General features: G+C 40.1%; 1 protein-coding gene and 1 long non-coding RNA gene across 5 annotated transcripts in view; both read left to right on the top strand.

Moving 5' to 3' along the window:
• Window positions 1–6,341, top strand: part of LOC134534453 (uncharacterized) — a 419,496-nt gene extending 413,155 nt beyond the window's left edge. For both annotated transcript variants that reach the window (XR_010075497.1, XR_010075496.1), the window contains one exon: window positions 5,826–6,341. This is a non-coding gene — a long non-coding RNA (uncharacterized LOC134534453). The remainder of the gene's footprint in view (window positions 1–5,825) is intronic.
• A 4,600-nt stretch (window positions 6,342–10,941) lies between these two features.
• The window catches only part of LOC134533967 (zinc finger MIZ domain-containing protein 2-like), a 287,873-nt gene continuing 272,531 nt past the window's right edge, over window positions 10,942–26,283 (top strand). The window contains exon 1 of one of the 3 annotated variants that reach the window (XM_063371813.1): window positions 10,942–10,992. The gene's annotated coding sequence lies outside the window, so the exon portion shown is untranslated. The remainder of the gene's footprint in view (window positions 10,993–26,283) is intronic. The other 2 variants (XM_063371812.1, XM_063371814.1) reach the window with 2 other exon arrangements.

The raw sequence follows: 26,283 nt of genomic DNA on the forward strand, positions 1-26,283 counted from the left end.
CGCAATCGCCACCATCTTTAGGGCCATCGACTTGTGGTGGTCCCTAGCGGACAAGTGTCGAACTCTTCAAACACCCCTTCCCCCTCCTGTAGAACGAACTTGAGCTGCAGTGAATGATAGGTGGGGGGTGCGGGGAATGACAGCGGGCGACAGTGCTTCGCTCTAACGTGTAAATAACAACTAAGACGATACAGGGCGTTACGGCAGCGCACTGAAGCGGTGAAGTTCCCAAGCTGCTCATCATACGCTTCTGAAAAACGTAGAGTAAATCCTATCCACTCGCGACTTCTATACAGTATATATATTCAAAGGTCCTGGTGAGGGTGGGAGAAGGGGTGGAGTGTGGCGCGTTCTTGAACCAACACAGGTTGAGATCATATAGCCCAGGAATGAAAAAATAAAAGTTTCAACCTTGTGCAAAATCTGTCCCAAGCTTAATTTTTTCACAGCGGTAGATCCAACTACGCGCTTTAACAACATACAGAAAGTTTAACCGATGTAGACCGAAAACGTGCAGTTAAAAGCCTAGATGAAAAGCGTCTTACAGCATTACATTAAAATGCTTCTTATTTGCGCTTTTTTTTTAACGTAGACTTTTTTAAAAACTTGTTGAAATAATGAAGAAACGATGTTACACACATTTATATGGAAAAACGTCCCGAGTGTTTATATTTAAGGTAAGAAATAAATCGATTACTTAATAAAATAATATATTTTTATCTCAGTAAAGGAATAAAAACCCGATTCGTAAAAAAAATAAAGGGTTCGGCGTAATAATTATACTTGTCGCATATTTCTTAAGCTTTAAAATGAAATTTTTTTCAAAAGGCTAGCGTAATTTATTGCATCGCTAGAGCGTTCTAAGCGTAGCCGTGTTGTGTACGAACAGTATAATGTGAAGATTTTACCTCCCCAAACCTTGTGCGTGAGGTACTAAGGCGATTTTCGCTCCGGAAACCAAGTTTTTTAAAGTATGCATTTCGCAGACGACGTGACACTAATGCTCTTGGTAGCAAGTACTGAAAAAAAGATGGCTGCCTCCAGAAGACGAAAACAAGATGGATGTTGTGATATCATAATCCAAGATGTCGGCTTTCAGCAGACTAAATCAAGATGGCGACTATGATGTCATAATCAAAGATGGTGGCCTCCAGAAGAACAAAGATAGTGGACATGATGTCATACTAGCTAGTGACATATCTACCTTGGTATTAGATTGTGAAAGTTCAGTTTCCGTAGCAATTTTTTTGCCCTCGCCGAGTTTTAACGAGGACTCCATGAATTAAGTGCGTTTTTTAAATAAAAAAATTATTACAATTGTTATAAAAAAAAAATTTTATTAATTTAAAATATTTTTTTTCCCAGAATTGTTCGGATAATATTACGAATTTTCAATATGCAGACGTGACGTCATAATTTCAAAATGGCGAAATTTTTTTTTATTTTATTAATAATTTTTTATTAATTTAATATTTTTTCCCATTTCTCCGATAGTAATTCCTCATTTTCAAAATGACGGCCGTAACGAAAAGTGCAATGATGACATCATAATTCAAAATGGCGGCCATGACATCCTAATGGTTGACGTCAAATGTTTTCAGAATTTTATTAGAGGCTTTTAGATCAGTATATTAAGCCTCTTTGAGGAATTTTCGTTTTTTCAAAGGTAAAAACCTTATGTGGCATTTAGAATTTCGAATTTTTGAATTTTTTTAACGGGTTTTCCCTTGAAAATATAATTATTGAATTAAAAATTTATAGTTTTTTAATATTTGGTGAATTTTATAAAAAAATAACTAGGATTTTTGGCGAACTTTGACTAATTATTTTGTCAAGTTTGGGCAAATTTGGAGTAATTTATGCCAAATTTGGGCAAATATTGAAGGTAAGGTGAAATTTCTAGGTCATACACAATGGCCACAGTGGCGTCACAATCCAAGATGGTAGACATAGCTGCCATCACCACACCCTGAACTCTAGCGCTGGAAATACTTTTATATACTGCTTATGCTTAATAATGTGCGCAGTTAAAACTGGAAAGCTATTCAGGAAACGGTTTACAAATAACTAACTATTGGAGGTACTGGGACAACACAAAGCATAAATGCCCGGGTAAAAATCCGAACCCACCAAAATTATTGCTAACTCTGTTGTTTTCTTCTAATTGAAAAAAATTATAAATATCTGTAATATTACATGAATATTTGTTCTATTTACAAAAACAACTTACACTGTGGTTTCCGATGTCCTCTATTCAGGCAGTATCGTTGTTTCCCTTTCATTCCGAGAAGATTAAACGAGGCACAAAGCAAGTATAGCAGACGTAAGAGTGTATGGGCACGCAATGTGGCATGCCGACTTCGTTTTAGGTTATGTTCTTCAAAGTCATTCCTCCCTACTGAAACCACAGGAAAAAAATGAAATGAGAGACGTTAAGGTGGTGTCTCCTCAACCACTAACTTCAGTATTTTTTATTTCATTCGAAATTATATTTATTAAGAATCTAACGATAAAATTTACCTCGTTAAGTTTTCTGCTGTTTTGTAGTTAGAGTGAAGGCCGTAGTTTCTCAGGAAGGAAGAGTAAAAAAAATTATAAAATGATTATGGTTAAAAAAAAATTGATAAAATGAACAGCAATTAAAAATTATGGTTTTTACCAGAACATTCATGACATATGATAATGTCGACTCTTCTTGCAAACTAGGCTCACAACCGAGAGTGGTGTTTCATCAAACACACTAATGTGACAAAAAATAAATACTGTGCTTTTTTACTCTTAATTCAGTAATTTAATGCAAACACGTATCCTGGATTATATTTAGGTAAAGGAGAGGTTTTTAACTTCACTTTTAAGTTCACAACATTTTAAGTGCGATTACGGAAGCAAAGAGAATGCTTATCTATATTAAACTTTGGAAAAGTGTGGGGGGGGGGGATGGTATTTATCATAAAATCATAGCAAAGGCGTGTCTTTGGTGTACCATTAAAAAAAAAACGCATATGTAATTGTTAAAAAGCAGCAAGATTCTGCGTTTATTAGATCTGTAAAATTCGCGGACTCATTTCGCGATACGCTAGAATCCAAACACGTTCACATCCATGCTGCTTTAGTGATTGGACCAAAATTTACCCAAAAGAGTTTGAGCCAATGAAAAACCCTAAACAAAATAAGTATCGAAACACAAGCAGTCCAGTTAAAAGGTGTCATGAGTTAGCAGCAAATGAGCAGGTGTAATTTTCCCAATTACGTATACGATCGTAGAGGCATGGAAACAGCGACATTTTGTCCCAATTTATTAACTGGTGCCAATATAAACATCTCACAAACCCTATTACGTCAAAAAGTCAGTGTCAACTATTCATTGGCTTCCGCCTCAGTTATAACCTCAGTCCGACTGCACGTGATTGTGTTATGTAAATTGTAACATTTGTATTGGTTCCTTGGCCGTTACAACGTGTCAAAAAGGTGGCCATGTTCGAATGAGATTGTATTGAAAAGTGTATGATGGTAAACTGGATTTTTTTTTCTTCGTAAATGGAACAGAATTATTCATGTAAAATCACAGATATTTGTAAATTTTGTACATTAACACGAAAACAACCGTTCGCAGTAATACTGGGTTCAGATTATTACCAGGGAATTTATGCTTTGTGTTGTCCCAGTACCTCAATACCGTTCCCTGAATAGTTTTCCGGTATTAAATGCGCACAAAATAAGCATTCTACGATTTAAAAAAATTAATTTGTTCAAATGTTCAAAGCTTGAATGATAAATCAATTAAAATATAAAATTATGCAATAATTTTCATTAAGAAATACTTAGCATTATCTCGAAAGAACGTATTTCATGTATGCAAAACTAACCATAGCCAAGTGTTGTACAAAGTTACAATATATTTCTTGTAGTAGTTAAAAACTATTTCTTGGCAACTTGTTTCCAAAGGAATGTTTTGTAAAAGCATTTTGTACGCATTCTAGCCTCTCTTCAAATAACGAAGCTAATCTTGCTGATCTTCGGTGAATGGTTTGTGTTCAGCTGAGTGTCGACCTCTGTGCACGAGCGAGAGTATGTGTTGGGGGTTACTGACCCCTTCGGTAATCACGTGGGGGGTGGGAGTGTAGGGGGAAGGGGGTGTGGAATGGGTCGAAGGAGTGGAAGAGGGATGCTATCAACGGGGCACCTGTGGGCGCCGCCGGAGGAACCAGCACAGGATCACGCCATGACGTGGGTCGTCGAGGGGAGGAGGGTGGCGGATGACCTTCGGCCATATAAAAGTTAGGGAATTCCGACGGTTTGGGTGGGGGGGAGGGGGGGGATATGTTGAAGAGAGGAAGGGAGGGGAGAGATGGGCGACGCGGAGAAGTTAAAAAAAATAAATAAATAAACAAAAAAAAAGAAACTGGCAAGCAGCGGACCGGTTGAGCCGGGCACGGGCTGAATGGAGCACCCATCGCCCTCGTCGAGACGGTAGCGATGTCAAGGTCAAGGTCTCCGGTTGGGTTTGGCGGAGGAGGGGGGGGGGGGAGAGACCTGGGTAGACCCGACCCGGACGCGACCAGAGGACAAGTCCGCGAAAGTTAATTGTCTCTCTCTGTTCTTCCCCCCTTTTTTTACCTCGCCCCCTTTGCCGTACCTCCTCAGGGTCTCCGGCGGTCACCAGCCCGACGTGGGTCGAGGCGACTTAAGGCCCGGTGCACACGTGCGGACATTGTCCGCGCGGTGCCGCTGCGGCGCCGGAGATGCGTTCTCGGAAGGCTTGACTGATAAGAAATAATGCACACACAGCTGCGGCGCCGCACGTCCAACTACGTTCCTTAGTACATTGGTGTCAATCGAGCAGTGCACACGTGCGGTCGATTGCCGCAAAGTGAGATGGCAGCATCACGTGAATTTGAAGACATATTAGATGTTGAACTCTGTTGCCATGGTAGGTACACTGCCAACAGGCGAGGAAAAATACTCAGAAAGTGTGTTTCGTATTTGGTTGCAGTGGAGTGCACCTCTACATCCATTTGTGTCATTATGTGTTACATCATCCATCCCTTGTACACTCTGTGCATCCTGGAGGCTGTAACCATCTATACTGCGTACAAAATTGTGAAGAATACAGCATGTTTTAATTATTGATTTAGCAAAATCCAATTTTACATTAATGGGCTCGTGAAAAACCAGCCACTTTTTGAGAGTATGCCAAACGCACTCTCCAAATACCTGCGTGCACGCGATAATCTGTAATTAAAAATACGATTTTGTCTGACAAAACTTTGCCACTGTAAGGCCTCATTACATTCCTTGAAAGTGGTTGTCCCCTAGGAATATTAAATGAATTATTTTGGAGCTTACTATAAAAAGATCGTTCAAATATTGTACTGTCAGAGTCTTTGCCAAACAAGCCAACATCAATGTAGAGAAACAAGTAATTAGCATCTGCAACAGCTAATAGTACTACTGAGAAATAGTTCTTATAATTATGAAAGAGTGAGCCACTCATGTTCGGTTTTCTAATCCTAACATGCTTGCCATCAACCGCGCCTGAAGCAATGTGGATATTGAGCATACTTTCCAAAACCAGCAGCTATTTGTTTCCATTGTCCTTCAGTAAGTTCAGGAAAGCATTCCGTCTTCAGTACATCCCAAATAGCTTTGCACGCTGTTCGTATTATCTTTTATTAATGTCGAGTGACCTATCCTGTACTGCAAATGCAGGTCAAGCTGGTTGCATCCGCTACCCAAATACCTGGAGACAAAATATATCACAATGCAATATGTTGTATCTGTGCTTGGTTTATGTGTGAATATTACATTTTATGTTTACGTTTCAGGTAACAAATATGTGAAAAAATGGAGGAATATTAAGAACAACTTTATGAAAAGCATGCGGAGGAAGACGAAATCCGGCCAAGCTGCAGACTCTGGACGACTCTACATTTATGCACGGCAGTTGTCTTTTCTGCGTTCTACTACTGGCTACCCTACAGAGACGCAGTCCAGTATAGGTGGTGAAGAAGATGAGCAAGATGATCCAGACCAACCAGAGGAACGGGACACACCAACAGATGCCGGGTCAACAATAACTCTGCGTCGACCACACTACAGAACCGATGGCAAGGGTCGAAAGCAGGCTCTTGAGTCAGCAATAATAAATTACATGAAAGCTCCAATAGAATGCCCAAGATCTATCCAACACGAACAAAATGCAGATAGAGCATTTTTAGAAAGCCTCCTCCCATCGTTACACGAGTTTACAGAGGATCAGAAGCTGGAATTTCTATGTGATCTGGTGATCAATTTCACGTGTAGATGTAAAAATAAAGATAAGTTCTTATGTCACAAACGTTTACCGAAGAGATTGTAAACAAAATTACTCTCTTTATTAATTTACTTTTCAGCGTATTAAAATTTTGTCAACTATATCAATTATCGCAGTTTTCGTAAAATGCGCCTACTTTCATCCTCAGGATAGTAAAGTAACCTTTCGGACGACGTAAAGCTCATCCTACACGAACCTAACTCGTTCTACCTCCTCGTCGAACTTCAGGTAAGTGAAAAGTTACTGCGGAGTTTATCCGTGCAGATGGGGCACTTTAAAGAGTGCAGCATTCTCCGAAGTCAGGGGCTCGCGGCGATTATCTCCGCACTTAGCTCCAGCTCCGCCCCACTGAGAGAGCCCAGAATACCTCGATGAACGACAAAGTCTCTTTTTTCCGTAGCTACGTACTAACTTCTGAAATACGCATTACATATTTATATCGCAGGGGCATTATCTTTCTTGTCCGAACATGAACTATGTTAGAAATTACTGTGAATCTAACTTTTTTTTGTTAACCACAGAATGCGCCTTAAATAAGTGAAGTGTTCTGCTTAGTTAGAGATAAATGATTATCCTTACACAGAAACCAAATAAATGTACTTTTACAAAACATTCCTTTGAAACCAGTTACCGAAAAATAGTTTTTGGTCAACAAGCAAGATGTTGTAACTTTGTACAACACATGGCTATGGCTGATTTTGCATATGTGAAATAAGTTTTTCGAGATAATAGTGAGTATTTCTTACGTAAATTGGCACATAATTTTATATTATAATTGATGTTTTAACCAAGAATTTTTTTAATCACATAAAAGATAATATAATATTCAATAATTTAACTTTAGCTCGTTTTATTATGCCTATTAATGTGCGGAATAAATGCCGGAAGGCTATGAAGGAACGGTTTACAAATAACTTTAACTATTGGAGGTACTGGAAAAACACAAAGCATAAATGCCCGGTTAAGAATCCGAACACAGTATTACTTCGAACACTATTTTGCAGTGAATCAGTGAAAATGTACACATTTACAAATATATATAATTTAAAATAAATATTTGTTCCATTTACAAAAAAAAACTACAGTGTAGAAGGTACGCCAAATTATGAGTTCGAATTTCCGTGCTACGTGGAAAATATTTTTTTTTTCTGAAAATTTAGTAGTTTTCGTCTCATGTGTTTTGAATATGTTAATTTATAGAGAGCGAAAAAAATTCCGCGCAATCCAATCCAAACTCATTGACCTTCATGCTGCTTCGGTGATTTGACCACAGTTCACCCGAAGGACTCTGAGCCAACGAAAAACCCTAAACAAAAATACGTATCGAATCACGAGCCAATGAGCAGATGTAATTTGATCCGAGTGGAGTCTGTCGCGAATTTTTTCCAGTTAATACATATGTAGCGACCGAAAAAATTCGCGAATTCTTTTCGTGACGCGGTGGAATTCACATAATTATACTTTTAAGCTGCCTTTACTATTAGCTCAGTGTTCGTCTCCACGGCTCTAAGCCAATGTGAAACCCTGGACCAACAGACAAACCAGTAGAGATGACTCACAGGTCAGCAGCCAATGAACTGGCGTTATTTTCCTTAGTATACATAGGACTGTATAGTCTGTCCTGAAGGTCATCGAAACCGCGAATTTTTCCGGTCCCTATACATATGGATGGAAACCGGAAAAATTCGCAGGTTCAATGACCTCCAGGATAGACTCCAACATCCTCTACACACTCGGGCAAACGCCAACTGTTCATTGGCTTCTGACTTGTGAGTCGTCTCGACTGGGTGGCCTGTGATTCGACACTTCTATGAGTGAGGGTCTCTAATTGGCCCTCAGTCCTCCAGATTAACAGTGGACCGATGACAGAAGTAGCACTAAGGTATAATTATTTGAATTTTAGCGTAACACGGAATGAACCCGCGAATTTTTCAGGTCTCTTCATATGGAATTTTAGTCAGAAGGTAAAAATGACGAAGCAGCCAATGAAAAAAAAAAAAAAGAATTGTTTGTGTGTGAGAGTGCGGGGTTTGGTCCCGGCATCAGAAGACACCACAATAGAGAAAGCCCGAACGAGTCTGTCTACTCACCGTTCGACCGGCACGGCGCGACAGCCAGGTGATCGAACAGCCAGTCGGTGGACGCGACCTGAATTAAGCACGCGAGCGAGGTGGTCCGGGCTCACCTGTCGAAACACACACACACACACATACTCACACCTCTTCGTGAGTACCTTTCCCCCCGCCTCCCCTCCTTCTACACCTAGGTGACACCCTCCTCCGTCCGCCCGGCCAACTGCGGCTTCCCCCCTCCGTCCGCTCTCATTAGGGGCGGCCACCTGAACGTGAACCGCTGGCTCGACACGCGATTGTTAACCTTCTGTGACAACACCCCCCCCCCCCCTCACCAACCCTCCTCCCGATCGGCTCATTGAACTGCAAAGAACGAGGAAGTGAGTAGATTACATGCTGCAGTCACCAAGAGTCACCAAGATCTGCAGAATACGTTGGTGAACCTCTTTTTTTTTTTCCCCTTCTCGAATTGACTTAACATGCGACGGGGGTAGATCGTAAAAACAGTTTAAGAGTTGAAGATCAGAGCGGGCCGTGTATATTTTTTTCGCGAAAACATTTTCGGACCAGCTGTGTGTTAAAAAAAAAAACTACGTAGCATTGTCTGTGTTTCCTGGCTGGCTGGCTGTTCCTTTCAGGTGCATGTCTTATCGCCAGCGCACCAAAACTCAGCCATCCACCGCGGAAGCAAACGCGTCCCGAATGGCCCAGGCGAATACATAGAACAATGGCTTCTCCTGAAGACGGCCGCCAATTACAACGGAACAATCGCTAGCGCGCGGGTATTAACATTATTGCAGTCCAATGAGCGATCAGACTTTTTCCGCGAAAAAATGGCTTGAATGATGATTTATCACGAAAATGTTTATGAGCCAAGACAGTCTGCTAGTAATTGTAACTTCTTTTTATCCTTATGATTGGGAGAAACACATATATTTTTTCACGTATGGTAGTTATTTTGGGGGGAATCAGGTATGACGCAACAGAAACAGACACGGGATCAGTGACCCCAAAAGTTTCCTGGGTTGTACTGCAATATTCTCGGTCTCGCAACCAAAGAGTGTTTAAGAACACCAAGCAGGTGACTTGGCACCCAGTTCACCAGCAGTCACCGGGAGTCACCAGGAGACTCGCTTCGACGATCGACGACGCCAGAAGTGTGCCGAGGCCAGTCCGACGTTTATGTGTACACAAATAGTTAAACATTGTCGAAAATAGTACATTTTTGGGCATGATATATTTTTATGATATTTTACGTAGGTGTCAATTGTGTTTAATATTTTGTAAAATGAAATGTTTTCCCAGTAGCATTGAACATGTTTGGGGCGTTATTCAAGTAGTTGACCTAACATACGTACATAAAACATGATAAAATATCTTCAGTAATTACTTTTACCACTCAGGAAACGGTAGTGGACGCGAAACTTAATCCCGATAAAGTGTTGTAGTAGTCCTACCGGCCGCTGCGCGCTACTGCCTCGCACTTCCGCAAGCCCTGCCATCACGTGACTGTTAGGCCAACTACTTGAATAACGCCCCAAAATCACGAAAGTATTTCTTCATATGGAAGCGACTTCTATCCAATCAAATAAATTGAAAAATTATATAATGTAAGTAGTGATCCAGATACATAATAACTAAGTGGGAATGTAAAGACGTTCTTTCTATAATAATATTATAACGAAGACTTTATGCAAGAAAATTGAAAAATAACCCAACTTTCAAAATACATATTCATAAATTATTCGCCTGTTTCAGATATCAACAGTTTCAACAATAACTCAGCGTGTGTATTTTGTTGCAGTCGTGGAATTCGATGAAAATTTTCTCCGCAAGAATTCGAGGTGCTCCTCCATAAAATAAAGCAACATTTTAATTTACCTCTCACTCACACGAGATCGCCGAGCAGCCATTATTTCAATAATACAATGACCGTCCACGTGCAAACAACGCTAAACATTTCACTTCAAATATCCCGTAAAAATAATTTAATAAATGAACATTTTTCGCTTGCTCGGGCACTTTCAAAATTACTTAAGATTTTTATAAATACTTTTATCAACATTGAAATATCTGGAAAGTATATTGTCTTATAAACTCTGTGTTTTTATTTATAAATTTGTTAGAAATATGAAGTGTTTGTTGTTACGTTGCAGTTTTCAAATCTCATCTTCGCTGCCAGAAAAATTGTAGAGGGGGAAATCGTAACCCGAACTTTGCCGAGATATTTAGGGCGCTGGTCGGTCGGCACGATGGAGAAACATGGCCGTGGGTCACGGAGCTGGAGTCCTCCACCGGCGAGTGACTACACGCTGGGCGAGTGGTGGTATCCCGGACCCGCAACACCGGCACCGACACCGCGAGAAGGATCGCCAAGGTCCACAGAGGGTTGTTGGTCGGGATCAAGCTACGCCGGCTAGGTGCTCGCAGAGCGAGTGCCATCACTCGTCGAACGACTCGCCAGGGGTCATAGCTGACTGACCTCCGACGCAGAGATGGGCAGTGGACGAATTCGTCCCTGGGCGGACCGCATCGTGACTCGCCTGGAGGCACGGCGTGACAGCAGGAGAGTAGTTTCTCAGAGATAAGCCGCTTCACTCGGTGGCGGTCAGTGAACCCGATTTTTGAATTTAAATTTTCGATATTAATGATTAGTATGGCCATGCATATTTCGCGAAAAGGTTTCTAGACTCGTTATAAGTAGGGACCGGAAAAATTCGCGGATTCAATGAACTCTAGGATAACCTCCATTATCCTCTGCATTGCTCAAGTAAACACGCGTGTTTATTGCGTACTAAATTGTGAGGCGTCTCCACTGGGTAGCTTGTGATTCGATGCTTCTTTGGTCGATAGTCTCTCATTGGCCCACAGAGCTCCAGTTAAACTGCGAACCAATAGCAGAACCAGCAGAATTGTACAAATGTTTGAATTTCAGCCTATCACGAAATGAATCCGCGAATTTTTCCGGTCTCTAGTTATAAGTTAAAACACTGTAATGTCGTCTGTGTTTAGTGACTGGGTGTGAATCTTTCAGGTACATGTCGCTTGTCACAACACCAATCAATCTAATATAGTGCGAAAGAAAACGCAACCTGTGTGGCTCGGTCAAACAAGGCAACGACGTCTCTCTCAGACTGCCGCCAATCACAGGGAAGAAAACGGTGCTGCAAGCATACCTTATTGCAGTCTAATAGGCGTTCAGATTTATTCGCGAAAAATGCCTGCTCCTAATAATTAGGGGCATGTATTTTTCGCGAAAAAAAATTTTTTCCAGACAAACTGAGTGTTAAAGCACTTTAGCATCGTCTTGTGTTTCGTGATTTGGGCGAGTTTCTTTCAGGCACATGTCGAGTGTCGCATCAACAATCACAGTAGTTTAGTGCGGAAGCGAACGCGCCCCGAGTGGCTCAGTCAGATAAGGGCGACTTCTCTCGCTGGTTCAATGAACTCTAGGATAGACTCCACGATCCTATACTTGGGCAAATAATACCTGCTCGTTGGCTACCGGGCCGCCTTTGATTCGATACTTCTTTTGTTGAGGGGTTTTTCATTGGCTCAAGTGTCCTTCAGGTGAACTGTGGTCCAATCATTAAAACACCATGAAGGCTTTGAATATATATACTGTATAGAAGTCGCGAGTGGATAGGATTTACTCTACGTTTTTCAGAAGCGTATGATGAGCAGAATGGGAACTTCACCGCTGCAGTGCGCTGCCGTAACGTCCTGCATCGTCTTAAGTTGTTATTTACACGTTAGAGCGCAGCACTGTCGCCCGCTGTCATTCCCCGCACCCCAAACCAATCATTCACTGCAGCTCAAGGTCGTTCAACGGGAGGGGGGAAGGGGTGTTTGTAGAGTTCGACACTTGTCCGCTAGGGACCACCACAAATCGATGCCCTAGAGATGGTGGCGATTGCGGCGGTGAATTAACCAACTACCTCAAAACCGTATTATAAATTTTGACCTGGGCTGGCGACTTCTATACAGTATATATATATATATATATATATATATATATATATATATATATATATATATATATATATTCAAAGATGAAGGTAAGACGGGTTTGGATCCTAGCCTGTCGCGAGATGAAATTTTCGGCGATGGTCGAAGCTCCGTCGGGCTCGCGCCGGTATGCCCCGGGGCGGCGATCGTGATGTGCTTCGACTCTGCATTTCGAAACCGTGCGGTCATCGCGTCGTCGGCGACCCGGAGATGACGTCATTCCGGACTCGGTACGGCCTCCGGGGCGGGCAGGGCGAGGGACGCCGAGCCCCCGTACAGTCAGTCCCGGTCGATCTGGAACACTCGGGACCGAACTTCTGGAAGCCCGTGTCCGTTTTGCAAACCGCGCCATATTGTCGGCCCGTGCTGCAGATGTATACCTAGTACATCAAGATTTCCTCGCGGATTCGTTTCACGCCAGTTTACACCCGGACTTGCCAATGTATAATCGAAGGGCATGTAATTTTCGCGAAAAGATTTCCAGTCGAGGCACTGCAGCATCGTCTGTGTTACGTGAACGGTTGAGTTTCTTTCAGGCACGTGTCTACTGTTGGTACACGAGACACGGAAATTCAGTGTGGAAGCAAACGCGTCCGGAATGGCCTGGTCGAATAAGGGCAATTGTGATTCTTGCAGACGGTAACCAATTACAGCAAGAAAACGCTCGCGCGGCTATAACTTATTGCAGTGTAGTGAGCGTTCAGATTTTTTTTTGCAAATAATGCATGGCCCTATGTATAATCAAGCTCTTTTTTTAGAGTGCTTATTTTTTGTAGGGACCAGAAACAATTGTGAACTGACATTGTGATAACAAAAACTCAATTATTTATACCGTTGTGCTGCTTCTGTTATTGCATCACAGTTATCTAGAGGACTCTGGTCCAGTGAGAAATCTTCAAAAAAAGAAATATCGAATCATAAGTTACCCAGTTGAGACGTCTCACGAAACAGCAACCAATGAATAGATGCCATTTGCCCGAATATGCAGAGGATCGTCGTAGGGTCAATGCTAGAGGTTATTGAATACGCAGATTTTTCCTGTCTATACTCTTTGGTCGATAACAGTGGGTTAAACTTGAATGGGTAACCACTTCTTCCTGTTTAAAAGCGGCTCAGAGTCGTCAACGTGAAGCATATGTACAAGTGCTTAAAATCTACCACACTACCCAATGCACTCCCGAAATAATTGGTGGTCTAAGTATAGCACACGAACCATTGCTCGTTTCTGGAAGGTAACATTACTTATGTACTGTAAGAAAAAGGTACTCGTTCATATGTTAGACTATATTGCGCTCAACACGTTAGTTCGCTTAATATCATATTTTAACAATGTTGTTGACTAGACTGGAGACTTGCTCGGCCATTGTCTAATAAACAAGGGCATGCATTTTTCGCGAAATAAACTGATTGCTTATCAGACTGCAATAAGGTACGCCTGAGATAGCGTTTGTATTCTTGTAGTAATAGGCGGCCGTATGCAAGAGAAGCCATAGCCGTATTTGGCCGTGTAATCCAGGACGAATTAACATTCAAACTGGATGGCTGTAGTACGTGTAACTGAAATAAACCCAGGCCAACCACGAAACACAGAAAAATGCTACAAAGTTTTAACACACACCTGGTCTGGAAATCTTTTTTGTGAAAAGTAAATTGCCAAACTATTGAAAATAAAACTATTGTTTGGCCTTCGAGGTTGACCTGCGTCGAAGTGATGGATTGTACCGACGTCTGAAAGGCCCGATCTCCCGAACCTCGAAGATGCATGCAGAGCGAGAAGTCAGAACCTGTGTACCTGAACGCGGTCATTGGAAGGTGGAACGCACTATACGTAGTGACGTCGTCGCCTTGCGGAGCGTCCCACCTGCATCTCCCTGGGTGCCGGGTTGAGTTAATGAGGCGGTGAGTGCTTGTGTCGAGGAGGCATCACGGGAGTTGTTCTCCGCCTGCCTTCGGCGGAGATGTGCGGTTCGATTCCCCCCTCGGGTCCGTCCGACTCCCGGGAAAAGTTTATTACACAGCCACTCCCCCCCCCTCCTTCCCAGGGGCTGACGGGGGGCAGCGGCCCGACCTTGGCGGACTCTTGACCTGCACTGCCCTGCGGGTCTCGGCGAAGTGCGAAGTCGGCCGGCCGGCGGCTGATCAATAAAATACTGTGAATAATTTCATCGCGAACAAAGTAACAAGATTGCATCGAATTTGATATAATCTGCCTCAAAATACCTCCTCATTCGCTAGCGATGCTCACACCTCATCCCAGTGTTGATTCCACGATTGGAAAGCATTCCTGGAAAGCAGTTTTTTTTTTCTTTCGGAAGGTCCTTCAGATGCCCCGAGGTGGCCATCTCAGTGTCGGAAATGAAGTCGAAACATTTTTTTCTTCATTTTTTCAGCATCACCTAGTTTTTCTGGTCTCCGTTCCGAAAAAAAATAAACAAAACTTAGATTCACGTGTTGTTCAATATCCGTGATCATAAATAGAGAAATTTCGCGCATTCATTAAGTCGTAAGTTAGAATGACAACCTTCAAACTCTCGCAATGTGTTCATGATTGGATGTCAGTTATTTGGACACGCCCCTCTACGACCGAAGGCCAACGATTTACTGTTAGGAGAGAAGCGAGCGAATTAGGTAGTAGCAATTAACAATGATAAAAATGTCCTCACTAAGAAATCAACCAATCGGAAAGCAAACAAGGGTTGACCACACCTACGTCTTGGAATTCTACCCTGAGGCCAGACGCATCCGCGAAATTTTCGGGTCTCTGTCCATGATACGCAACAGTTACGTATAACTAGGGCCATGTGATTTTCGCGAAAAGATTTTCCGACCAGCTGTGTGCTAAAACTCTATAGCATTTTCTGTGTCTCGTGGTTGGCTGGGTTTATTCCAGGTGCATGTCTACTGTCGGCGCACCAATCACAGCCACCCAGTGCGGAGCAAACTCGTCCTGAATGGCCCGGCCAGACAGGGCGATGGCTTCTCTCGCAGACGGCCACCAATCACAAGGGAACAATGGCATACCTTGTTGCAGTCTAACGAGCGAGCAGATTATTTCGCGAAAAACGCATGCCCCTACGTATAACACGACATCACTCTTCCGGCTCTGGAAGCCGTCAGACAAGTCACAACTTGTTCAAACTTGACACTGACTGTCTCAACGGATTAGGCTATCGGGCTTATTACTTCAAATAGATGTAGCTTTAGCAGTTGGTGCTATAATAATTAATTCACTGTATTTTATGATCACATCTCGTATGAAGAGGCCCAGATATTTCCACGTTTCATTTGGTAATTGTTTGCTAAAGTCATAACCAATTACATTTCAACGCATAAAATTTCATCATAGCACACGCTTTACGTCTAATACTTGACGATGTGGAGCCATGACCTTTATAATTTAATTATTTTGTTGGAATGTTATTCTATATAATGTTTATTACGCAAAAAATAAAATATCAGCTGTAACAGCTCACTCGAATCGGTACACTGAGTAAGTGGCCAAATTTCAGTACGCAACAAAATGATCTGTACGCATAGTAATCCTAACAACAATGTATAACAATTAGATGTATTGGAAAAAATAGGTGTTAAAGCACGAACAAACCATCAGTATAAACAATATAAGCAATATTCGCATTATTTTCTGGAGCCTGACTGAACTCCACAACTTTGTACACAAAAGAGTCAATTATTTGTGTTCTGTTTTTTGTCTGCTTCGACAGTTATGTCTTCTCTCCAGATAGATTACGTTTGGATCATACAAATTGCGGTATTTTATGAATGGTTTATTGTACTTTTAGAAGGGGTATCAAACTACGACCCTATAAAAATGCGATTCAAACTTAAGGGGTTACACATTCAAGCAAAAGCGTATTAATCTCAAAACAAATATTTAACTTTTTTTTATGAAGGAGGAGTGTATCTATTTCGAAATTAGTCCATTTGAAAGTGTTTGAATACGATCAAAAAACTTACAATAATTTTTTGAGACATTTTTGTATGTATTTATTTTCCACTTCGGATTGGGAAGCAGCCCCTCCTTGCCCCTTCCCCTTTTCCCTTTGCAAAAAGCCTTTGCTTTCTAGCCTGTGTCCAAACAATAAACAATGAATTTCAGTAACTGTTCCTAATTTAGCAGTCGATATGGATTGTGGGTACCACAATTTGGTACCTACAACCGTACTCAGTAATTCGTCTGACGGTAGGTCCTACTGGAAATCGTCTCTGGCCTGCAGCTGTTTTCGGGCTGGAGTCTGAACCGGCGGTTAGACGGCGCCGAAAGACATCACAAATATTTGTGAAAGTTCGTCAAGATGTCGAGCACATGTAGCTATGGAAGGAGGGAAAAGTGTGGTTGGGAGAGGGGGGGAGGTAGAGGTTCTCGTTCAAAAATAGTAAAAGCCCAAACCCTCGAAGAGAGGGCGTCGGAGGCGTGACCTTGAACCTCGTCCGTCGCCCTTCGGCGTTCCAAGGGCACCCGAAAGTTGGTATGCGGCCCGAATAGCTCCTCCCGAAGCGCTTCCGATTGTGAGGAGAAGACGTCCATAACCGATGGTTCCTTTCTTTCTTTTTGTGTTACTGTCATCGATAATGGTCGTGATTAGGAAAGAACCGCTGTCATCCTGCTGTCGCAACAATATCCATTCTAAAAGCTAGTTCCAGCCACTCTTTTATTTCTTTGTCATTTCTAGTCAACCTTATTTTTTTTTTTTTGGCCGTGGTTTCCTTTGGGTGTACAAATATGCATCGGACCAACCGAAACGTCTACAATGATAAACCCTCCTGGCAATAAACAAATTAAAAAAAAACAGAGATGAATAGCAAGATAGTATAACAGAAAGATATTATATATGTTGACCACAAACAAATTAAAAAAAACAGAGATGAATAGCAATATAGTATAACAGAAAGATATTATATATGTTGACCACAAACTTAAAATAATTAACGTTTATAAAATAATTAATTTTTCTAATATAAACAAAATTTATTTTACTTGATGATGGTTTTCGGTGTTGAGAATCACAAAATACATCGTGAAATATCTTTACCTACAGGAACAATGCACGCAAAAATATTAGTTATTTCTTTGTTATTGCTATTATTTTATTGATTTTTTTTGTGTGGAGAATGCCTTTATACTGATCAAAATTATATTATAATACCAATTAAGTGAACTATTAAGAGTAATACCTAAGTTTTTTTTTTACTGTTGGTAAAATATTCAAATATTTCATCTAAGATTATATCAGGAATGGTAAGTGAATTTATTACAGAGAGCATATCATAAGTCCCTAGCATTATTTCCTGTGACTTAAAATGATTAATTTGCAAAACATTTTTTATCGGCCAATTTCAAAACACCATCAACATACATATTCAACTTACTTACACCATTAATGAAATCTTGAGGTGTAAAATACTTGCAAACTTGTAAATTATCGGCATGTTAGTGGTATCGATAGTGCTGAACGGATAAGGGAAGATCATTCATGTGTGAGGAAAATAAAAGCATGCCAAGCACAGAACCATACGGTATAGCTGAGCTGACAAGGCTCCAGGCTGACAATGAATTGCCAGATCCAACATACTGTTAGCTGCTGTATAAGCATTATGTGAACAACGCCACAGCATTCTCAGAGAAATCGAAATAATATTTCAGCTGGGCGCAGAGGATACCGTGACACAGATTATGAAAAGCTTTTTTTTAAATTCTAATAAATTAAGCAGCGTAACATGTTTGTTTTCAATTTAACGTTGGACGTCATCAATTATACGTATTTACAGGTGCAGAATTTGTACTGTGAAAAATTTCTAAACCCGGACTGGTGTTTGTCCAGAAGATGATAAATTTAAGTTCTTTAAGCTCTCATTTGACTAAGTGCTGCTATACCAGCAGCTTGGGCAGAACTGGAAAGGCAGATATCGGACGATAATCTGAGACCGAGTACGGTGACTGGGTTTCAGGGACAGGTTTTAAAACAAGAAGGAAACGGTGAATTAATTGACATGAATGGGACGGAAGTTGCATGGAACAAAATGTGTAAACACGGTGCTGCCATCTGTGGCGGATGGTGCGATCCAAATTTCACAAAGACAAGCTGAAACTCTAAAGTATTAAATGTTTAATGAATTTTAACGAATATACAGTAATTTAATAAAATTACGGGTCGAAAATCAGGTCCAAAGTAGGGTTTCAGTAATCATTCAAGTTTTTTTTGCGCTTTTATCAGAGCCGTTTCATTACATAGTTTAAAATTTCCGCCTGCACATGGAATGATTCGATAGGCAACGTAGCTGCTCCGGCAACGAATTCTAGTGGCGCACAGTGGGGCCAAATCCGAATTCCCTGGCCAAAAGTCTTAAAATGATTTTTTTTTCCCGCGAATCCTGAAGTTATATTTTGAAATATAAGTGTCCAGGGCATCAAGATTTGCACAAATCACTTCGTTATGACGAATAGTTTTTGCACAGTAATTGAGAGAAGACAAAAAACTCAACTTTCAGATAAAATTCAGGTAATAAATACGTCGTTTATTGATTGATGCACTCACTTTTGGTTCAACATTTTAGAGTTCTCAGAGGTACTAGCTTAATCTACGTTCTTTTCTGATTCTTAGGGTACATATTTCGTATCGGGAAAGCTACAACTACCTTGCAAATTAACGTATTTTAATAAAATAACGGTAAAATTTAAGTAAACCTAACTGTTCTTTGAGCTACAAAATTTCCCCCGATTTCCCCCAACCAGATTTTTGTGTTTTTAGGTACCCTAATATGTACCCTATATAGCCCTGAAAACGGAATTAGCTCAAACTTGCTAGTTTGAAAGATACATAATTTTTAATTTGCCCGTGGAGTATATTCAGCTGCAGAAACTCAACTGGGCTGCGAGCGACGGTGACCGCCACGCGTGTTTTTGTTGGCTCTCGTGTTTTGACTGGAAAGTTTCGGAGGTGGTAAACAAAGATGAATCATCGTTTTTTTATTATTCTTTGTTCACTCTTAGCTGAGTTCTGAAATAAACAAAGCCGACTGTAAACAAACATTGTGAGTGGCTGCCGATCTCCACGCACAGTAGTCGTGCGTAACAAATAGTCACTTGTTATGTACCGTTTATAAATATTTTTTACCGTGACTATTTGCAAACAATAATTGTTATAAATCATTATAACATATCACCATTAATCTGCAATATATTTAAATGCGTTAAGCATGTATTTTCTTACAATTGTGTTAGCAGACGACATGTGTACACTTGATGCACGATTTTCCAAGCACGCCCTGCGCTGCCTGGCGCTAGTTGTACTTCAGATTTTCGCACGTACGGTTTTGTTTATTTGTCTGGCTGACGCCATGCCAGACCGAGTTTTGTAAAGCACTAAACGCGAAAGCCATTGGATAGTACTAAAGACTACTATTAGGAATAAAGTGCATTGTTTTTTCTTCGCACCTATGTTAAACAAATTACTACGGTGTGCTAATGACGACCCTGACCTTCCTAATTTCAGAAGAGATAGCACCACTGCCATCCAGTGATTAGGCGAGTACCAAATTGCAACTCATCATCAAAGACTGTCCGCTTCCCATCGGAATGCTGAGCGAGGAAGCTCAAGAGGAAAGGAACAAAGATTTCCGCCACTACCGAAGAGATAGATCTCGGAAAGTTTCACGTATAGCTACAAATGCTGATGTTTTTCATCTAATGCTCGCCTCCTCCGATCCGATTATCTCTGCTATACGGTAAACTCCCAAAAGATTCTCAGGCAGCCTGAGTGGGGATGTTGTTGCCCTCTTAAAACAACCTGATGATGACAGTAGAAGTGATACCAGTACTCTTGATAGTGAATCTGAGGAAGACTGAGGGTTTTTCTTGCATTGCCATGTTAGCCAAAGACAGCTACACATCAAAAGAGATTTCATTATCATTCGACTGTTTTACTTGTTTAGTAAATATATTTTTGTTATTTAGTTTTTATTTTTAAAAAATATGGAAGCATTAATAATTTCTTAGTTAATTTAAGCTTCTTGTTAGCTTCGATTTAATTTTAATTTTTATGGTATTAAAAAAGTTTACAAAATTATTTTTGATTTGCGTGTCAAATACAAACCTAAGCAAACGATTTGCAATCACTGCCTTCAGCCTTCGTCAGTCTTATACTTTTCAATATTTCAAATCAATTTCCAAATGACCACTTCACATTTAAAGGTAAAAACTGCGAGTTTAAAATAAGTTTTATGGTATTTGAACCAAGCAGCCTCAAAAACCCCGAGGCTCTACTTTTTACGTGCAAATAATGTTTTGACACTTCCGAAGTTATTCCGAACAAATTGCGGAGAAGTCATCTCGAATTTTGAAAGCAAAATTAACAGGTTTGCTATCAGTTTTGTTGGGAACCCAACCAAATCCCGTTTTCTGCGTCAAACGCTTCTTTTTGGCTGTTTCAAAGTAGTTTCGAAGTAACTAGTTCGAATTTTATGTAAAAATAAACAAATTGAATTCAGCGACCTCGAAATCATTCAGGGGACAATTTTTTAACGCTACTATCAATGTTGTGGTATTTTCGAAGTAATTTTGATTAAAATTCGAAGTAATGTTATTAAATTTTGACGTAACATTTAAAGATGTACAATTAGGGACCTCAGAAACCCAGCAAATACAGAGTTTTCTGCGTCAAAGGCACATTTTCGCCGTTTTCGAAGTAATTTCGAAGTAAATATTTCGAATTTCGATGTAACAACAATGGATTTGAACTCAGCGACCCTGAAAACCCCCGAGTACGATAATTCGCGCCAACTGTCAAACCTTTTTGACTTTTGGCCAGGGAATTCGGATTTGGCCCCACTGTGCGGCGGTGCGGAAACTACGCGTGATTCGCGTTCGTAAATATAGTAAACATGACATTTTGCGTATATTTATCACGCTCGGCATTATTTAAAAAAAAAGAATTCTAAGTTATATTTCATGTTCGAGTTTCGTATTATAAGTGTATTAGCAACATGAGAACACATGAATTTGCTAGTTACCGAGGTTACATGTTACACATCTCTGTCGAGTACTGAACGACTAGCTCAAATTTTTTTTTTTAACTACTTCTGTGTTTAAATGTTACATATTTTATGTGGAAAATTGTTTGTCAGCGATCGCAACCCAACCTCTTCCTAGTGGCGAGGGTCACACATACAATTCCGTCCCTGTTGCAAGACTCATATTAATGAGCAACGAACTGGTTTAAAATTCTGAGTTAACTATAATCTTGCAGGTCTTGTAGCATGACTATGCGTAGGAAAAAAAAACCTTGGTTTACTTTACTGTGAGGATAAATTTTAACTACAACCAACGACGGTTTGCTCTAATAAAATAAGCCCTCTTTATATTACTTGTTATGTTCCTAAACGTATTCATAGATCGGGGAGATATACTTTTTTTTTTTTTTTGTTTATTTCAAAATGCACCGCACATTAAGTGACTAACGACGTTATCATGGCGGTAATAGCGGAGGACTCGTGAAGGAATCTAGGCGTAAACACGTTGCGGCGATGGCGTGGTTTAACATAGCCCTCTTATGAAAAATATGTTTTGTTTTTCCTTAGTTTTGTGAATGTAATTTGGTGTTCTGGGCGACTCGTGATTATATCCTATCACCACTACCGCAACAAAACATCTCGTAATTATATACATACTGCGGGACAAATGTACTCATAAAATTTAAATGGCTGTGGAAAAAATAAACGCGAGATACTCTCACTTGATAAAAACTGATATGTTCCCAAGGTGGATGAATTCTGTTAGGACAACTTGTGTTTAGACTAATAGTACATAGGAATAAACAAACTATTTAAAATTCTGTTTTTGCTAGTTTGGTCACGCAAAGCAATTATTTCATTTATTAAACTAAGCATGTTCGGTAAGGTATAGTTAATACATATATAATATTCATTTGCATGTTCGTAGATGCCAGTGTAGTCGGTGATTGTATGTGTGTACAGAAAAAAAAGTTGAGTTTCCAGTCTTTCAGATATAGCCTATGGCCTGACCCCTCTTAACACAGTACACCTAGAATAAGTTTCGTTAGGAAAAAAAAATTCGCCCACGTGAGCCCCCCTGGAATCGAGCCACGGTCCATGGTTGTCAAGGAACCTGCATCATCATCATCATCATCATCATCATCATCATCATCATCATCATCATCATCAGAGATGGTGATTCATCGCGGTGGAATCCCGACTGCATTGCAACACGCTTTCTTTTTATTGGCTCGGATCGGTGAAAGAAACACTTTCCGCACTTCACTCGGCTCATGAGGAAACACGCACTGCAACGTAAAAAAAAATTTCCTTCGACCTTAAGAGTAAGAAAGTAGTTACAGTGAACTGCAAACTATCTTGGCGCAAAACATTTTCACAATATACCACCAACTATAGCCACGACGAAACAGCCATGATATCTTTTTTTTTTTCGACTGCAAAGTAAATAGAACGTGAAACAAGTATTTCATCCTCAATGCTTATAGTATTGTCAACATTGGACGTTCCTTCAGCCAAATGTAGGGAATAGTTTTCTAATAATTTAATAAACCGGAACCAGGATTTAACATCTTATTTGTTTCTGAAATCACTGTTTTTTTTTTTAAAAAAAAACTGGTATTAATTAAACAGAATATTTGTATACATCGGTAGCGATGGGCTATTACAAATTATTATGCAGTACCGGTGCAGCATTATCAATGTGTAACATCTTAGCTCTCGTTATACAGCATTTGGCGGGAGTAATTTCGTGAATACGATGGAAGTAAACCAAACGGAAATGTGTAACAAATACGGTGATGCTATCTATGGTGAATGGCTCTAACCAAATTTCACAATGATAAAGGGAAACTTTATAGTTTTACCTGCTTAATGAATTTAACTAGATGGGCAGTATTTTAACAAAAATTACTTGTTCAAAATCAGGTCCAAAGCCGGAGTTCAATATTTTTCAAGTCTTTTTCGCTTTTATCGGAGCCGTATTTGGTTTAATATTTCGCTCTGCTAATCGAATGGTTTGATAGTCAACGTGGCTGCCCCGGCAGCGAAATCTAGCGGCGGGCGATGAAACTATGTGTGATTCGCGTCCAGAAATGTAGTTAAAAGCACAATTTGCGTATAATAGTCACGCTCGGCATTATTTTAAAGACTTCTACGTTAAGTTTCGTGTCCGAGTTTCGGAATTAGGTATAAGTGTTTTTGCAACATGAGAACACATGAATTTTCTCGTTAAGTTTAGTTGTTACACATCACTGGCGAGTACCGAAAGACTCGCTGAAAATTTTTTAAAGTTACGCTTTTTTAGACACGTTATGAAAAATAAAGCTAAAAGAGAGAATTTATAAGAAGCGCGCGCAGCATGCAACAAAACTTAACAGGATGAAAAAATCTACATATAATTAAAAATTATCTAAATGCTTTTAAATCACATACTTTAGTGATTGATATTAAATACTGGGTCATGAATTTAAAAAAAAAATCTTATATATATTGTGAATATTAGTGATATAAATAGTGTTTACAAACTTTTTCAAGTGTACTTATGTGAGGTTATGATGCCGTATGCATTATATATTTACATAATAAATTATTACATTAACAAATAAATAATTAAAATAAATTAATTATTAAAACATTCAGCTGATCGATTGATTTTCATTATTAATTTAATTTATCCCGGTTATTTTACTACATAGCCTACAATGATTAATTTTATACTTGTGATCATATTTAATTTTGAATACGGAGTATTTAATTTAAAAAATTAAATTTATTGAATTTATATTTTACCAACCATGTTTATAATTCCCCCCCCCCCAAAAAAAAACTGTTTATATTTTATTTATATAAATTATTTGATAGAAAATTTAAAGTTTTTTTTTATTTCGTCGAGTAAAGTAAAACTGTTTACGCGCGCGCATTAAGTATGTGCAAACAATTTTTTATTTTTTAAAATTTTTTTTTAATTTAATATCCCGCGCCACGATAAGGCACGGACGCACCAGGCCCCAGTTTCGCTCGGCGGCGACTGTACGCGAGTCCGCGGCACCGAAGAGCGACCTCAGCCCTTTTGTTCTCTCCCGCTCCTTCTGTCGCCCCGCCATCACGCCGCGAAGGGCCCTGGCCCGGCCGCGCCGGTCAAACAAAAAAATAATAAAATTAGGTGGGACGTAAATGGGAGAACTGTATGTGTAAGGTGGACGGAGGGGCAAAGTGAAGGAGGAGTGGGCAGGGAAAGAACGAGCTCTTTTTTTTTTTAAAAAAAAAAAAAAGGAAATAAAGAAAAAGAGCAGAAAGAACGAGAACAAGACCCATCTTCTCACGAGTTACGTGGACTTGAATACGACCGCGCAGGCTTCGCCACGGACGACACGAGAAAAAGGATGCGCAAAGAGCGGGCAAAGGAGATGAAGAAAGGCTGGAGGGGGAGGAATAAGGATCGGGGGGTAGGGGGGGATTAGAGGCGGCATGTAAAAAAAAACTAATTTGTTCAGCAGGTATGGGCGAGACGAAGGAAATGTGTTTTACAGGATTCGGGGAGAGGGGGAGGAAGAATAGTTTCGGGCATCGGCAATGTACACGTGTTTTTAACTCGCTCGACGCAGGTTTGATAACTCTCGCTGCTATTGTCCGCACAGATGAACTTCGATACACCGTAAAAAAATGTGTTCAGTTTAATTATGCGAAGAATGCTGGTTACATACCACCCGGGAATCTTTGTGGGTATTTACGGACAAATTAGTTCATTTACGGGACAATGTGATCACTTGATTCAAACAAGAAGTCCACAGCAACAATAACTCACTTCATTCTTCCAAGGGCCTGTTTATCTTATTTATAAAATAAATTCAGAACTCGGGTACCGTTATCTGTAAATACGAACGTTATTTCGTACATTTTTTAAACGTTCTTTGAATGATTCTTGAAAATGGGAAAATCGATTTAAAACATTATTTTGACCATACGCTATGGCTGGTTTTCACTGTATGCCACAAAGAAAACCGGAAGAATGAACTAAGAAAAATGAGCACACAAACACACAGAAAACAAGCCAAAATCAGCCCATATGTTTGGGTCCAATGTTCAAGATTGGACCGCAGTTATTTGGACACGCCCCTCTACGACCGTAAGCCAACGATTCCCAGCTAGGAGAGAAGTAAGCAGGTTGTGCCAATTAACAAGGATAAAAATGTTGTCGCTAAGAAATCAATCAATGGAAAACCATGATGCGCGTCAGACACGGTAAACACGACCTCACTCTTCCTGCTCTGGAAGCCGACTGACAGGTCACAACTTGTTCTATCTTTAACGGATCAGGCTATCAGAATTATCATCGTGAAACTATAAAGGTTCGTAATCTGTGTGTGCAGAATGTTAATGTATATATATATATATATATATATATATATATATATATATATATATATATATATACGCGGATTAGGCAGGCCTGTATACCACGTAGGCCATGGGGATTATTTCTTCAAATAGATGTAGCGTCAGCAGTTACTGCTATGTAAATTAATTCACAGTATTTTTTGATCATACCTCGTAGACTCGGCGCTGGTGAGCTTAATATTATGTATGTGTGTATATAATATATTAATAATATATCCTCTATGCCATTAAATATTTTTCACTTACCAAAATTGTGTTACCAAATGTTGATAAGAACTAAAGAAGACTTCGTCAGATGTAAACCAGACACACTGATTTTTTTTTTGTCTTCCATTACTCGCATGTAACTGTAAATAAACAAATGTTGTGTGAAGACACGTCAAGATGTGGCACTGTTTCTAGTCGCGCGCAGGGAACCGGTTATTAAAAATGCTTCCGATCTGCTCCCTTACTGGAATTCGGTTC

This window comes from Bacillus rossius, chromosome 7 (genome assembly GCF_032445375.1).
Source record: "Bacillus rossius redtenbacheri isolate Brsri chromosome 7, Brsri_v3, whole genome shotgun sequence".
Classification (NCBI taxonomy): domain Eukaryota; kingdom Metazoa; phylum Arthropoda; class Insecta; order Phasmatodea; family Bacillidae; genus Bacillus; species Bacillus rossius.